At 45.7% G+C, this 17,892-nt stretch overlaps 1 pseudogene; it reads right to left on the bottom strand.

Annotated features, from left to right (window-relative positions):
- LOC142256769 (cell adhesion molecule CEACAM5-like) overlaps positions 1–17,892 on the bottom strand; it is a 133,380-nt pseudogene that overhangs the window by 92,989 nt on the left and 22,499 nt on the right.

Below are 17,892 nucleotides of genomic sequence, written 5' to 3' on the forward strand. Positions count from 1 at the left end.
TCTTAAGTCTGGAACCCATGGACATCACCAAACGCTGGGTTTCCTCCTTCTTAATGCTTTGCCAGGCCTTTACAGCCGCAGCCTTCAGGTCTTGCTTGCTTGTGGGTCTTTCCGTCTTAAGTCTGGATTTGAGCAAGTGAAATGCATGCTCAATTGGGTTAAGATCTGGTGATTGACTTGGCCATTGCAGAATGTTCCACTTTTTTGCACTCATGAACTCCTGGGTAGCTTTGGCTGTATGCTTGGGGTCATTGTCCATCTGTACTACCGTGTTTCCCCGAAAGTAAGGCCCTGTCTTACATTAATTTTACCCCCAAAAGTCCCACCCTGCCTTACTTTCGGGGCAGGCCTTACATTGGAAAAAAAAAATAACAATTTCCCCCTCCCCCCTCCCCCCTGCAGCCTCCCCATTGTTTGAGAGTCCGGCATCCACCCCATCCTCCCCCCTGCAGCCTCCCCATTGTTTGAGAGTCCGGCATCCACCCCATCCTCCCCCCTGCAGCCTCCCCATACAGTGGTTCTGCCCCCCACTCTGCCACCACACACACTGACACATACGGTACCGGTACAGCCCCACACGGCACCCACACACATATCGTACCGGTACCGTACACACACACACACACACACTGACACATACAACCCCATACGGCACCCATACACATACCGTACACATACCGTACACACACAGAGAGAGAGTTTCGGAACTTACCGTTACTTTCCTTCTGCCGGGGACGCCGGGGACACTGGACCAATGGGAGCGAGCCTGCAGGCGGTGACGTCGCGGCTGATTCGGCCAATCAGCTGCGAGCCGGCTGACTGGCCAATCACAGCTCGAGCTGATGGCCAGCAGGGAGCCTGTGACGAACAGGCTGATCGGCCAATCAGCATCAAGCAGGAAGAGCGTTGACCCGGGACGCGCCGCAGGCCGGCGAGATTGCGGGGGCCATTCACCGGAGGAGGCCTTACATTACGCCGCGACCACCACCCATAGGCGGCCTTACATTCCCCGGGCCCCCCCGCTACCCTGCCTTACAATCGGGGGGTGCCCTACATTGGCGGACCCCCCCGAAACCCCCACCCTGCCTTACTTTCGGGGGGGTCCTACTTTCGGGGAAACACGGTATGAAGCGCCGTCCGATCAACTTTGCGGCATTTGGCTGAATCTGGGCTGAAAGTATATCCCGGTACACTTCAGAATTCATCCGGCTACTCTTGTCTGCTGTTATGTCATCAATAAACACAAGTGACCCAGTGCCATTGAAAGCCATGCATGCCCATGCCATCACGTTGCCTCCACCATGTTTTACAGAGGATCTGGTGTGCCTTGGATCATGTGCCGTTCCCTTTCTTCTCCAAACTTTTTTCTTCCCATCATTCTGGTACAGGTTGATCTTGGTCTCATCTGTCCATCGAATACTTTTCCAGAACTGAGCTGGCTTCATGAGGTGTTTTTCAGCAAATGTAACTCTGGCCTGTCTATTTTTGGAATTGATGAATGGTTTGCATCTAGATGTGAACCCTTTGTATTTACTTTCATGGAGTCTTCTCTTTGCTGTTGACTTAGAGACAGATACACCTACTTCACTGAGAGTGTTCTGGACTTCAGTTGATGTTGTGAACGGGTTCTTCTTCACCAAAGAAAGTATGCGGCGATCATCCACCACTGTTGTCATCCGTGGACGCCCAGGCCTTTTTGAGTTCCCAAGCTCACCAGTCAATTCCTTTTTTCTCAGAATGTACCCGACTGTTGATTTTGCTACTCCAAGCATGTCTGCTATCTCTCTGATGGATTTTTTCTTTTTTTTCAGCCTCAGGATGTTCTGCTTCACCTCAATTGAGAGTTCCTTAGACCGCATGTTGTCTGGTCACAGCAACAGCTTCCAAATGCAAAACTACACACCTGTAATCAACCCCAGACCTTTTAACTACTTCATTGATTACAGGTTAACGAGGGAGACGCCTTCAGAGTTAATTGCAGCCCTTAGAGTCCCTTGTCCAATTACTTTTGGTCCCTTGAAAAAGAGGAGGCTATGCATTACAGAGCTATGATTCCTAAACCCTTTCTCCGATTTGGATGTGAAAACTCTCATATTGCAGCTGGGAGTGTGCACTTTAAGCCCATATTATATATATAATTGTATTTCTGAACATGTTTTTGCAAACAGCTAAAATAACAAAACTTGTGTCACTGTCCAAATATTTCTGGACCTAACTGTAAGGTTAGGCCCTTTGGAAGGGAAAATCCATGTAATCATTATATACTTAATATGTAAACACTGACATAGAAAAGGACTTCAAACTTATAACCAATGCCAGGTGGCTGCTGCCAAGGCAAGTAAGATAAAGACGGAGTACTTAAAAACAGGGAACGGTGAACATGATGTCGTTTTACCACCTTGATATCACTAGTCAGTAGTGATGGGCAATCCCGAAATGTAAAATTCGAGGTCCGTTCCGGACATCTAGTGTCCGTATACAGTCCCAAAACACAGACTTATCAGTGATGTTCATGTTACTGTTCAGGTTTGGCTGCCCAGATAAAGAACTAGGGGGCCTGCAAAGGAAGCAACAGGGGGATTAAAGAAGGACAATTATACTTACCAAATTTCCGTGCGGCTGTTACACTGCTTCCAGACTTGCTCATTAAAGCTTATGAATATTTCCTGCTTCCCCCGCCCACCCTCTGTGACACCGTCTGTGATTGGTTGCAGTCAGACTATGCCTCAACCCTCTGTACCCTTGTCTGTGATTGGTTACCCTCACACTAGCTGTCTGGGTCCTCGAAGTTGAGTGTAAAAATAATTAATTGGAAAAAGGATGCAAGGTCCCCCATATTTTGATGCCCAGCACAGATAAAGCAGATAGCTGGAGGCTGCAGCCCAAGATGTGTGCTTTATACTGGCTGTGTATCAAAACATGCAGGTTTTTTTTTAATTATTGAAATAAATCAATTAAAATAACAATTTGGGGTCCACTCAAAATTTTGATACCCAGCCAAAATAAAACAGATAGCTGGGTGCTGGTATTATCAGGCTGAGGACCTCAGGTGTACTCACCTGAACTGAACTCATTGAACTCAGTGAACTCACCTCCGGTGAACTCCTCAAACTCAATCCAGGATTACTAGATTAAGCTATGTACCCATGTTGAGTATTTTGTTGAAGAAATTTTTGCACCAAATCTGCATCTCCTTACAGAAAAATGCAGCAAAAAACATGTACATACCAAAAAAGGAAGAAGTCATGGGGAACTAAGCCTTCAGTCCAAGGTTTATTGTTCCATGAGAAGTAACATGAACAAATAACAGCAAGGGAGGAGGAGCGGTGAGGGAGAGCTCAATGGATGACGGCCATTTCAAGCCGACTAGGCGCTTCTATGGGTCCACTTCAGTGGACCCGTGGAAGTGGACCCATGGAAGCGCCTAGTCAGCGTTAAAAACGGCCGTCGTCAGTTGAGCTCTCTCTCACCGCTCCCTCTCCCTTGCTGTTATTTGTTCATGTTACTTCTTATGGAACAATAAACCTTGGACTGAAGGCTGAGTGCCCCGTGATTTCTTCCTTTCTTGGAATCTGCATCTAATCCTGGGACTACACACGGAGTGACCACCACTCGTCCCTACAAGATATAGTCTCCACAGGACCCCTGTAAGTACACCTCCTCCTGTTTTCAGTGTGGTGCTGCCATCCAGTGCATTTTCTTTTTTCCTTACTGAATGAAAACATGTACATAGCCTAATCCGGTAATCCAGCATTGAGTTCAACGAGTTCACCTAAGGTGAGTTTACTGAGTTCAACAACCAAAGCAGAAAGAAGAAAAACTCTTAACAATACACTTTTATTATTACTATATTAAAATACTCACAATAAATATACTAATATACAAACACCAGAAACCCGTGATAGTAAAATTTTATATAACTACGGAGGGGAGGAGTCCGAGGCAGAATTTCATAGTTTGTTCCTTCCTGGCTGTGGAGGTTGGTACTCTAGGGACTAATGATATTGCCCCCTGCTTACCGACAGCTCACCCTCCAAAACTCTACACTAAGCGATTACAATGTGTTGCTATGCAATGTATAGGGCATAAATACATAATTGCATAATAGTCAATGCTATCTACTAACAATATGACACACCATGACAATCAAATGAATAAAATGCTGGAACAGTACAATAGGGTAACGTCACCAGCAATTAAGCTGCTCACAGACATAAGATATATTGCCTTACAGATAGCACATATCGGCATGACAGGCTGTGTAACAAGGCCCATAAATCAGCATCTTACTTCTTTAAGCTAAGCACCAGTTTAGTCATCAGTTCATTGATTCCAATGGGCTAGAGGTTTTTAACATACATTGTATGATGCCCATTTATTGTCCTTGTTACACAGCCTGTCATGCCAATATGTGTTATCTGTAAGGCAATATACAGTATCTTATGTATGAGAGCAGCTTAAATGGGACATGTAATACTGATAATACCGGCTGTGACATTTTGACAAGGGTTTTTCTTCTTTTTGGTTTGGTTCATTATCTTGTTAACCCTCATTATATGTCAGTTCGTTTGCAATGCAATGAGTACCCCTGAGGTGAGTTCACCTGAGGTCACAGCCGGGGTATCGTGGAAACTGCCAGCTGTGACTTCAGGTGAACTCACTGTCATCACCAATCTCACAGCTGTGGCTCTGTGAGTGTGTCCTGCAGGCCGAATTAATCGGTCATCTTTTCTAATGTGACCGCGCACTGCGACCTCAGGTTGTAGGAGAGCCAGACGTTGTGGGACGTCGTGGTGTATTTATTTATTTTAGCTTACATAATTAGTAATGGGGGTTCTCATAGACCCCTACCCATTACTAATTCAGGGCTTCATGGCAGCTGTGATTTTTTTGACAAGTCACATCTGTCATTTAAACCTTATATTACCCAAATTATCACCGCACCAAGGCAATCGGGAAGAGCTGGGTAACGCACCAGGATTGGTGCATTTAATGGATATGCCAATTGTGAGGTAGCTGTAGGCTGCTATTTTTGGACTGCAGAGAGCCTTATAACCATGGGTCTCCCCAGCTTAAGAATACCAGCCCCAGCTGTCTGCTTTATCTTGGCTAGGTATCAAAATACAAGGGACCCCATGTCATTTTTTAAAAATTATTTATTGAAATCATTTTAAAAAAAACACGTGGGGTCCCTTGTATTTTGATAAACAGCCAAGATAAAGCATACAGCTGGGGGCTGGACTCTCCAGCTGTCTCCTTTATCTGTGCTGGGTATCAAAATACTGGGGACCCTAAGCCAATTTTTTTGAATTATTTATTTATTTTTACACTCCACTTTGGGGACCCAGAAAACTAGTATGAAGGCAGCCAATCAGAAACGTTGGCACAGAAGGTGGGTCGCAGTTTGACTGCAACCAATCACAGATGCTATCACAGAGTGTGGGCTGGAGAAGCAAGGAATATTCATAAGATAATGAGCAGACCCAGAGCAGTGTGAAAGTTGTGCAGAAACTCAGTGAGTATAATTGTCCTACTTTAAATCCCCATTTTACTTCCTTTTGCAGCCCCCTAGCCCTTATTAACATCAATTTATAGCACTAAAGTTTGGGTCCATATAATCTTATATGGGGTTCAGGGTCCAGGCTCAAGTTCTGGTCAAGACATTTTTTTTTTTTTAAATCCAGTAGGACCTAGTGATTCCGAACGTCTGCGGGTTTGCTATCTCTACTAGTTAGACTGCATTTAGAATATTGTGTAGAGTTTTGAAGTTCATCATACTATAAAGACTCAGGGAACCAATAACGGCTGGACTGACATACTTTGACCCAGGATGCTGTGATGTTTAAGTAATGTCAAAGTTGCTAGAATGTTAATTTTCCAAATCCTATATATTATTCATCAGACGTCAATACGAGAATAACTATGAGCAAATCAACAATGAAGTCACTGGACAAAGTCTTCAAATCGAGGAACATTTCTCTGGTGATGAAGACACGGCTCGTACATAGTCTGGTCTCGGCTTGTACATAGTCTGGTCTTTTCCGTACTAACAAATACAGTGGGGGATAAAAGTATTTAGTCAGCCACCAATTGTGCAAGTTCTCCCACTTAAAAAGATGACAGAGGCCTGTAATTGACATCATAGGTGACCCCAACTATGAGAGACAAAATAAGAAAACAAATCCAGAAAATCATCTTGTCTGATTTGGCAAGATTTTTTATGCAAATTATGGTGGAAAATAAGTATCTGGTCAATAACAAAAGTTCATCTCAATATTTTATTATACATCCTTTGTTGGCAATGGCAGAGGTCTGTAAGTCTTCATAAGGTTGGCACACACTGTTAGTGGCATGTTGGCCCATTCCTCCATGCAGATCTCCACTAGAGCATTGATTATTTGGGCCTGTTGCTGGCCAACACGGCCTTTCAACTCCCTCGAAAGGTTTTCTATGGTGTTGAGATCTGGTGACTGACTAGGCCACTCCAGGACCTTCATATGCTTCTTATAAAACCACTTCTTTGTTGCCCTGGTGGTGTGCTTGGGATCATTATCATGCTGAAAGACCCAGCTACATTTTAGCTTCAATGCCCTTGCTGATGGAAGGAGGTTTGCACTCAAAATCTCATGATACTCAGCCCCATTCATTCTTTCATATACACGGATCAGTCGTCCTGGTCCCTTTGCAGAGAAACAGCCCCAAAGCATGATGTTACCACCCCCATGCTTCACAGTAGGTATGGTGTTCTTTGGATGCCACTCAGCTCTCTGTCTCTTCCAAACATGATGAGTTGTGTTTCTACCAAACAGTTCTACTTTGGTTTCATCAGACCATATGACATTCTGCCAATACTCTTCTGGATAATCCAAATGCTCTCTAGCAAACTTCAGATGGGTCCGAACATGAACTGGCTTAAGCAGGGGAACATGTCTGGCTCTGCAGGATCTAAGTCCCTGGCGACATAGTGTGTTACTGATGGTAGCCTTTGTTACAGTGGTCCCAGCTCTATGCAGGTCATTCACTAGGTCCCCCCGTGTGGTTCTGGAATTTTTGCTCACCATTTTTGTGATCACTTTGACCCCACAGGGTGAGATCTTGCATGGAGCCCCAGATCGAGGGAGATTATCATTGGTCTTGTATGTCTTCCATTTTCTTATTATTGCTCCCACAGTTGATTTCATCACACCAAGCTGCTTGCCTATTGCAGATTCAGTTTTCACAGTCTGGTGCAGGGCTACAATTTTGTATCTGTTGTCCATCGACAGTTCTTTGGTCTTCACCATAGTGGAGTTTGGAGTGTGACTGTTGGAGGTTGTAGACAGGTGTCTTTTATACTGATAACAACTTCAAACAGGTGCCATTACTACAGGTAATGAGTGGAGGACAGAGGAGCCTCTTATAGTAGAAGTTACAAGTCTGTAAGAGCCAGAAATCTTGCATGTTTTTAGGTGAGTAAATACTTATTTTCCACCATAATTTGCAAAAAAATCTTGCCAAATCAGACGCGGTGATTTACTGGATTTGTTTTCTCATTTTGTCTCTCATAGTTGTGGTCTACCTATGATGTCAATTACAGGCCGACCTCATCTTTTTAGGTGGGAGAACTTGAACAATTTGTGGCTGACTAAATACTTTTTTTTCCCACTGGAGATGTGAAGGCTGGACGATAAAGGAACAGGACAGAATAAGAATCAACACCTTCAAAATGTGGTGCTGGAGAAAGATGTTATCAATACAATGGATGGCAAGAAGAACAAACAAAGGCAAGGCAAGGATAAACAAGCTACGACTTGCCTACTTTGGATATATCATACGAAGAGAGCAATCACTAGAGAAGGACATTATCGTCGGAAGAATAGAAGGAACAAGGTGACGAGGAAGACCAGCAACCGATGGCTTGATACAATCAAGAAAATGGCGAAGACCCTGGTGGACCTGTCTGGTCTGCAGAAGATCAATATTACTACAGAGCTTTCATCCATTAACTTGCCATGGCTTGAGACCAAGCCCAAGGACATTACAATACATAAAATGAAAATATATTATATGCACCTGTCCTAGGCTCACGCATCCAGCCACTGCTCATTTCCCTACGGCCAACATTTTCTTTATTATTTCCATATGACGTAATAACAGAAATTAAGAAAGCAGAAGTGACCAGGCCCATAGATATTTCCATTTGCTCACTACTCCAGTGTAGAACATACATGCAGCTGAAATATCATATTAATTTCTTACCAAATGATAAAATGCATCTTGAGTTTCTTCCGAGCTGATCACCATTACAGGTCAGATTGTTCCCATGGATGTCACTAGAAGAACTCACATTTCTATACACTTCATTAGCGCTCGTATTTTGTACACCGCCAAATATCATGGTGACATTAGCTGCAGGCTTTCCTCCGGGCCAAGAACAGCCGAGCTTTACCACCTGGTTTATGGGTTGCGCAGTACAGAAAATATACCCATCGGGAAACCCTAGAATGTAAGAAAGTGAACACATATTATTAATAAAATGTCTATCTCTCTATTTAGATACCTATCTGAAATTTCACACGATAGTTTATCATGACGACCCAATGAAGTACAGCCCAGCCGAGGAAGAGCAGATTGTGGTAGGGGGTAGACTGCCGGAGAGCCACCGAGGCAAAGAAGGATGACAAAAAATTAGCAGTCATCTAAAGACCGACCTGACTCTACGTAGATTTGTTGAATATCACATGATAACAATGGGCCTGGAAGAAGATTATTCAAGTGTGAACTTAAAACTCTAAAGGCTGCTTCACACGCTACGACATTGCTGTCGTTGGGGTCACGGAATTTGTGACGCACATCCGGCTGCGTTAGCGATGTCGTTGCGTGTGACACTTATGAGCGATTTTGAATCGTCGCAAAAACGTTCAAAATCGCTCATCGGTGACATCCCCCCTAGTCTCGATTATCGTTGCTGCTGCAGTAACGATGTTGTTCCTCGTTCCTGCGGCAGCATACATCGCTACGTGTGACACCGCAGGAACGAGGAACCTCTCCTTACCTGTCTCCCGCCTGCAATGCGGAATAAAGTAGGTGGGCAGGATGTTTGTCCCGCTCATCTCCGCCCCTCCGCTGCTACTGGGCGCCGCTTAGTGACGTCGCTGTGACGCCGCACGGACCGCCCCCTTAGAAAGGAGGCGGTTCGCCGGTCACAGCGACATCGCTAGGCAGGTAAGTACTGTGACGGGTCTGGGCGATGTTGTGCATCACGGGCAGCGATTTGCCCTTGTCGCACAACCGATGGGGGCGGGTACGCATGCTAGCGATATTGGTACCGATATCGCAGCGTGTAAAGTGGCCTTGAGTTTCAAGTGTCTTTGTAAAGAATGTGTGACTGCAACCATCAAGAATATTGTGCCTCTCAATGTAAATTGTAACCATTAAGTGCGATGTGCTACCATCGTATGACACATAGACTGATTAGACTAATAGATTAGATGTTAGATAGATAAATAGATAGATATATAGAAAGATAGATGGATGGATAAATAGATGGATGGATAGTTCGATAGATGGATAGATAGATGGATGGATGGATAAATAGATGGATGGATGGATGGATGGATAGATAGATAGATAGATAGATAGATAGATAGATAGATAGATAGACGAATAGATAGATAGATAGATAGATAGATAGACGAATAGATAGAGGATAGATAGAATGACATTGTTACTCACAGTTGATATTGAGGTTGGCTGCATTACTGTTCATACTATTAGCTCTGTTGGACACTGTGCAGATGAAGGGTCCAGTGTCGGTCTTGGAGACCGGGCTGATCGTGAGAGTGGAGTTTGGAGGAGAATCACCCTGAGTAATGGAATATGAAGGATTTAAGGACACTTTGCTTCCATTCAGACTCCAGGAGAAGGTGATGGCTGATCCCTGAGCCGAGCAATAGAGAGACACCGAGTCCTGTCCTGCCCAGAGCACCGCCGATGTGTTACTGGTCAGCGCCACTGACGAGACCGGAGCTGGGAACCAAACCAAATGTGAGATATGAGAAGCGATCCGTAAGACTATGATCACTCGTTGATCTCTGCCATGGGCAAACTTACTTATTCACATCTGCAGGGCCGGATTATAGGCGGGGCAGGCGGGGCTGGAGCCCAGGGGCCCCCACCAAAAGAGCTTCTAAGGGGGCCCCCACCATACTTGGCACTAGGCACCTGTCAGCATTTTTTTTTCACACCCTCTCCCCCTCCGTAAAGACAGTCTAATAAATCAGCTGTGTTTTCGGGGGGGCACCGCTATTTATTTGCATCTGCGTCTTTAAGACGCAAAAACAAACTGCGGGCACAGGACGCTGATTGACCTCGGAAGTACCAGCGGCCGCTTGAACTTCCGGGGTCAGAGGTGTGCTAATGCTCCCTGCTATGTGCTGCGGCCGTACCTAGAAGCAGGGGCACGGTGTGGTGGGCCGCGGTCTGCTGTCCCCGCTGCGCTCCTTACATGCCAGGCACACTAGCAGGAGCAGGAGGCAGCGAGCTGTGCCGGCTCTGCTGTGTGCCGGCTCTGCTGTGTGCCGGCTCTGCTGTGTGCCGGCTCTGCTGCGTGCCGGCATGTACACTGCAGAGGAGCGCAGCAGAGCCGATTACCGCAGCTTCCTGTTTCCGTTCCTATTCAAATGTATTTGCGTCTTTCAGACGTAAATACATTTGAACAGCGCGCCGGGACTGGGCCCCGCCCCCGACGTGCAGCAACGTGATGAGATCAGCACCTTGCTGACATCATCACAGTGCTGCCGGCGCCACACTGGGGACATGAGGAAGCGAGCGCTCCATGAAGGAGCTGAAGAGACAGGTGTAATTAATGGGGATGAGTGAGGAGGGGCAGAGGACACATAACGGGGAACATTTGTGAAGGAACACAGCTCTGTGACAGGCAGAGGAGGAGTACTGTATTCCGAGGGAGGGGGGGAGGCAGGAGTGTGTAGGGATGGAGCAGTGTAATTTGTGTGTGCAGGGGGTGATGAGGGCTGTATTGTGTGTGGGGGGAGGGGTAATGGAGGGTGCATTGTATTGTGTGTGGAGGGAGGGGTAATGGAGGGTGCACTGTATTGTGTGTGGGGGGGAGGGGTAATGGAGGGTGTATTGTGTGTGGGGGGAGAGGTCATGAGGGGTGCATTGTATTGTGTGTGTGTGTGGGGAGAGAGGTAATGGGGGGTGCATTGTATTGTGTGTGGGGAGAGGGGTAATGGGGGGTGCATTGTATTGTGTGTGGGGAGAGGGGTAATGGGGGGTGCATTGTATTGTGTGTGGGGAGAGGGGTAATGGGGGGTGCATTGTATTGTGTGTGGGGAGAGGGGTAATGGGGGGTGCATTGTATTGTGTGTGGGGAGAGGGGTAATGGGGGGTGCATTGTATTGTGTGTGGGGAGAGGGGTAATGGGGGGTGCATTGTATTGTGTGTGTGTGTGTGGGGGGAGGGGTAATGGGGGTGCATTGTATTGTGTGTGGGGGGAGGGGTAATGGGGGTGCATTGTATTGTGTGTGTGTGTGTGTGTGTAGGGGGAGGGGTAATGGGGGGTATATTGTGTGTGTGTGTGTAGGGGGAGGGGTAATGGGGGGTGTATTGTATTGTGTGTGGGGAGGGGTAATGGGGGGTGCATTGTATTGTGTGTAGGGGTAATGGGGGGTGCATTGTATTGTGTGTGTGTGTGTGTAGGGGTAATGGGGGGTGCATTGTATTGTGTGGGGGTAATGGGGGGTGCATTGTATTATATGTGTGTGTGTGTGTGTGTGTGTGTAGGGGTAATGGGGGTTGTATTGTGTGTGTAGGGGTAATGGGGGGTGCATTGTATTGTGTGTGTGTGTGTGTGTGTAGGGGTAATGGGGGGTGCATTGTATTGTGTGTGGGGAGAGGGGTAATGGGGGGTGCATTGTATTGTGTGTGTGTAGTGGTAATGGGGGGTGTATTGTGTGTGTGTGTGTGTGTAGGGGTAATGGGGGTGTATTGTGTGTGTGTGCGTGTGTGTGTAGGGGTAATGGGGTTTGTATTGTGTGTGTGTGTGCGTGTGTGTGTAGGGGTAATGGGGGGTGCATTGTAGTGTGTGCGTGTGTGTGTAGGGGTAATGGGGGGTGCATTGTATTGTGTGTGCGTGTGTGTGTAGGGGTAATGGGGGGTGCATTGTATTGTGTGTGCGTGTAGGGGTAATGGGGGGTGCATTGTATTGTGTGTGTGTGTGTGTGTGTGTAGGGGGTGATGGGGGGTGCATTGTAGTGTGTGTGTGTGTGTGTGTGTGTGTGTGTGTCAGAGATGTGTGTGTAAGAAGCAGTACTGTGTGTGTATATATGAATTAGAGCAGTCTGTGCGCCCCCCCCCCGAACTATATGGGTTCCCCAGAGCGCTATGTCACCCATCGCAGTGATGAGTACACCACCAGAGCTGTTTGCCACTCCAGTAACGTCTATGCCCCCTGCCCCTCCTGTGATGTATATACAGCAGTGCTGTCAGTGTGCAGTCATGTCTGTTAGTGACAGCCATCGTGAAACACAGCCACATGTCCTGAAGGAGCTGGACGGAAACAAGCGGGAGAGGTGAGTGAGGCTGCTGGCGATTTCCCCATATTAATACCTGTAAAGGCTCATGCGCACGTAACTGCTGAATATTCTGCAGCGATTTGACAGCACATGTGCGCGTCAAATCGCTGCAGAATCACTGCATAATGGATGCAGTTTTTCTGTACAAAAAAAGCCGATTTCATGCGCTCTGGCTGCTTCCCCCACCATAGACAGAGTGGGAGCTGCATCCATAGCGCACGGAATAATTGACATGCTCATTTTATGAACGCACAGATTTGGGTCAACATTTTAGCACCCAAATCGCTGCGTTCATAAAAGCAATGGGTGCACGTATCATGCACAATCTACATAGATTGTATAGGGGACGCAGGACGCATGCATTTACACTGCAGTGCTATACGCAGCGTAAATGCATGTAATTACGCAACGTGCGCACGAACCCTAATGCGTCTGTGTCTGCATGTATGTCAGTGTATATGACTGTGCATATATTTGTTTATATGTATTTTTCTGAATTTGTCTTCAAATATGTATATGTATGCCTGTATGTGTATGTGCGTGTCTGTGTGTGGATGGGGTCCACTGAGACTCTTTCACCCGGAGGCCACAAAACCCTGGAGCTGGCCCTGGCTGCCTTAACATTGGGATCAATAAAAAATATGTGACAAAAGCGGGCTTTACACGCTACAATATATCTAACGATGTCTCGGCGGGGTCACGTCGTAAGTGACGCACATCCGGCATCGTTAGTGATATTGTAGTGTGTGACAGCTACGTGCGACCCTGATTGTGCGTTAAAACGTTGATTGCATACACGTCGTTCATTTTCTAAAAATTGAACGTCTCTTTGTTCATCGTTCTTGAGGCAGCACACATCGCTCCATGTGACACCCCGGGAACAATGAACTGCAGCTTACCTGCGTACTGCCGGCAATGCGAAAGGAAGGAGGTGGGCGGGATGTTTACGTCCCGCTCATCTCCGCCCCTCCGCTTCTATTGGCCGGCCGCTGTGTGACGTCCCTTTCACTTCAGGAAGTGGATGTTCGCCGCCCACAGCGAGGTCATTTGGAAGGTAAGTACGTGTGACGGGGGTTAATCGTTTGTGCGACACGGGCAACAAATTGCCTGTTCCGCACATACGATGGGGGCGTGTGCAATCGCATACGAGATCGAAATGTGTAAAGCAGCCTTAACTCTACTTTCTGTGTGTAAGTGGACAGCTGTGATTTATCCTGGACTGTGTGTGTATTGTAGTACTGTAAATCTGAATGTGGCAGAACAGGATAAGATAAATGTTCATTGGATTTATATCTAAATGCTACGGTTCGTGCTCTACTGTTATGGCTAAAAATGTTAACGTTATGGGGCCCCCACCAGATTTTCTGCCCAGGGGCCCCCACCAACCTTAATCTGGCCCTGCACATCTGTATTGGAGTTTGAAGCTGAAGGCCATTAAATAATAATATTTTACACTGACATGAATACCGTGCCTAATTTAAGACAGTCTGGGAGGGAAACATTAAAAGTAGCTGATTAGAGGTGTATACCAAAATTGCCAAGAACTTTCAGGACTATTTATCCAAACTATACTCACTGAATTTCTTACGGGTTTGCCAATACCTCCCAGTATCTTACATTCATATATTACTCTCATTCCAAAGCAAAATATTAGCAACGTGTTTGTCTTCTTGGCTTCTGTATCTTGTCAAAATGACCAGGTTGGGTTTGTACCTTGCAGCCAGGGAGGTGACAATAGTAGGAAGGTAATTGACCTTATCAGTAGCTATCGGGGGGGGGGGGGGGCAGAGAGAGCGGTCACCCTTGGCCCCGTGCTCATCAGGGGCCCACCCGGAGCTGAGCTGCTGTTCGATATATCAGCGTGAACAGCACGCCGATATAGTTAACCCCTGTGGTAGTCCCGAGAGACACCATCTCCCTGCACTGTTGCTGATGACAGCGCATGCGCAGGACATCAGAGTCCCAGCGTGGTGACGCCATCGTAATCATGCAATCAGCGCCAGCTTCCTTTTCTCTGCCTTCGGACCAAACGAACAATCAACAGGAAGTGAGGTCAACTGTAGCACTCACTTCCTGTTGATTATCTCGGTTGGTCCGAAGGTGAGAGACAGCTGGAACAGCGCTGGTACGGGAGGTGAGTAAAGGTTTCATTATTTTTATTAAGTATGGGTCTGAAAATGAGACGGCCACATGCTTACTAAAAGTTAAGGACTTCTTCTACCTCAAAACAACTGTTATGTTTTACACTAGTCGAGACAGACATATTCTTGTTGATTGTCATCTGTTATTTAAGACCCTGTTGCAGTGGAGATACCACCTAGTTTTGCTAAATAAATGCAATCCTTGTGTTATTATATGCCATATTATGTGAGGGGACATATAGGCTTATTCTTATGAGAGAAGATTGCATCTGGTGGATGGGTGAGAATGAGCCACCTGTAATGGACATAGCCATGTTGGAGTAAGTCTGAACATTGTATGGAGAGGATGGTCGCGTAATAGACATCAAGGAGACTGGTGCTGGGGAATGAGATACTGATACAGGGTAGCTGTGTGCATTGGCTATTATATATTATACACCGTGTGCAGAATTATTAGGCAAGTTGTATTTTAGAGGATTTTTTTTATTATTGATTAACTATGTTCTCAATCAACCCAAAAGACTCATAAATATCAAAGCTTAATATTTTTGGACGTTGGGGTGGGGTTTTTTTTTTTAGATTTGGTTATCTTAGGAGGATTCGGTTTGTGCAGGTAATTATTACTGTGCAGAATTATTAGGCAACTTAATAAAAAACAAATATATTCCCATCGTACTTGTTTATTTTCCCCAGGTAAACCAATATAACTGCACAAAATTTAGAAATAAACATTTCTGACATCCAAAAACAAAACCCCAAAAATTAGTGCCCAATATAACCCCCTTTCTTTCTGATGACACTCAGCAGCCGACCATCCATAGATTCTGTCATTGCTTGATCTGTTTACGATCAACATTGTGTACAGCAGCCACCACAGCCTCCAGACACTGCTCCGAGAGGTGGACTGTTTTCCCTCCCTGTAGATCTCACATTTTATGAGGGACGACAGGTTCTCTATGGGGTTCAGATCAGGTGAACAAGGCAGCCATGTCATTATTTTTTCATCTTTTAGACCTTTACTGGCCAGCCACGCTGTGGAGTAGTTGGATGCATGTGATGGAGCATTGTCCTGCATGAAAATCATGTTTTTTCTTGAACGATACCGACTTCTTTCTGTACCACTGCTTGAAGAAGTTGTCTTCCAGAAACTGGCAATAAGTCTGGGAGTTGAGCTTCCCTCCATCCTCAACCCGAAAAGGTCCCACAAGATCATCTTTCATGATACCAGCCCATACCAGTACCCCACCTTCACCTTGCTGGCGTCTGAGTCGGAGTGGAGATCTCTGCCCTTTACTGATCCAGCCTCTGGCCCATCCATCTCGCCCATCAAGAGTCACTCTCATTTCATCAGTCCATAAAACCTTTGAAAAATCAGTCTTAAGATATTTCTTGGCCCAGTCTTGACATTTTATCTTATGTTTCTTGGTCAGAGGTGGTGGTTTTTCAGCCTTCCTTACCTTGGCCATGTCCCTGAGTATGGCACACCTTGTGCTTTTTGATACTCCAGTAACGTTGCAGCTCTGAAATATGGCCAAACTGGTGGCAAATGGCATCTTGGTAGCTTCACGCCTGATTTTCCTCAATTCATGGGCAGTTATTTTGCGCCTTTTTTGACCAACACGCTTCTTGCGACCCTGTTGGCTATTTGCCATGAAACGCTTGATTGTTTGGTGATCACGCTTCAAAAGTTTGGCAATTTCAAGACTGCTGCATCCCTCTGCAAGACATCGCACAATATGGACTTTTCAGAGCCCATCAAATCTCTCTTCTGACCCATTTTGCTAAAGGAAAGGAAGTTGCCTAATAATTAAGCACACCTTATATAGGGTGTTGATGTCATTACACCGCACCCCTCTGCATTACAGAGATGCACATCACCTGATTTACTTACCGTAATTGGTAGTTGACTCTCAGCCTATACAGCTTGGAGTGGGACGACATGTATAAAAATCATCATGTGAGCAAAATACTCATTTGCCTAATAATTCTGCACACAGTGTATAGAGTCATTACACACAGAGGGATCTATTCCTATATATTATATAGAGTCATTACATACAGAGGGATCTATTCCTATATATTATATAGAGTCGTTGCACACAGGGAGAGCTATTCCTATATATTACATAGAGTCATTATACACAGTGATTTATGCCTATATATTATATAGAGTCATTACAGACAAAGAGATCTATTCCTATATGTTATATAGAGTCAATACACACAGAGTGATCTATTTCAAGTGTTTATTTCTGGTAATGTTGATGATTATGGCTTATGAAGACCCAAAAGTCATTATCTCAGAAAATTACAATATTATATAAGACCAACTGAAAAATGATATTACACTCAGAAATGTTGGCGCCTAGTGAAAAGTCTCAGATTCTCTATGGGGTTTAGGTCAGGTGAGTTTGCTGGCCAATCAAGCACAGTAATACTGTGGTTAGTAAACCAGGTATTGGTACTTTTGGCAGTGTGGACAGGGGCCAAGTCTTGCTGGAAAATTACATTTCCATCTCCAAAATTTTCTGGTAGACGGCTGCGCTGACTTTGGTCTTGATAAGACACATGGGACCTACACCAGCAGATGACATGGCTCCCCAAACCATCACTGATTGTGGAGACTTCACACTAGACCTCCAGCAGCTTGGATTGTGGTGTCTCCACTCTGGGACCGCGATTTCCAAAAGGAATGCAACATTTACTCTCATCTGAAAACAATACCTTGGACACTGAGAACAGTCCAGGTCTTCTTCTCCTTGGCCCAGGTAAGACACTTCTGGCCTTGTCTATTGGTCATGAATGGTGACACAAGGAATGCGACACTTGTAGCCCATGTCCTGGATACGTCTGTGTGCGGTGGCTCTTGAAGCACTGACTCCAGCAGCGTCCACTCCTTGTGAATCTACCCCAAATTTTTGAATGGCCTTTTCTTAACAATCCTATCAAGGCTGCGGTTATCCCGGTTGCTTGTGCACCTTTTTCTACCACACTTTTTCCTTCCACACAACTTTCCATTAATAAGCTTGGATACAGCACTCCTTGAACAGCCAGCTTCTTTAGCATAAACCTTTTGTGGCTTACCCTCCTTGAGGTGTGTGTCAACGACTGCCTTTTGGACATCTGTCAAGTCAGCAGTCTTCCCCATGATTGTGTAGCCTACTGAACCAGACTAA

The sequence above is a fragment of the Anomaloglossus baeobatrachus genome, chromosome 11 (genome assembly GCF_048569485.1).
Source record: "Anomaloglossus baeobatrachus isolate aAnoBae1 chromosome 11, aAnoBae1.hap1, whole genome shotgun sequence".
Classification (NCBI taxonomy): domain Eukaryota; kingdom Metazoa; phylum Chordata; class Amphibia; order Anura; family Aromobatidae; genus Anomaloglossus; species Anomaloglossus baeobatrachus.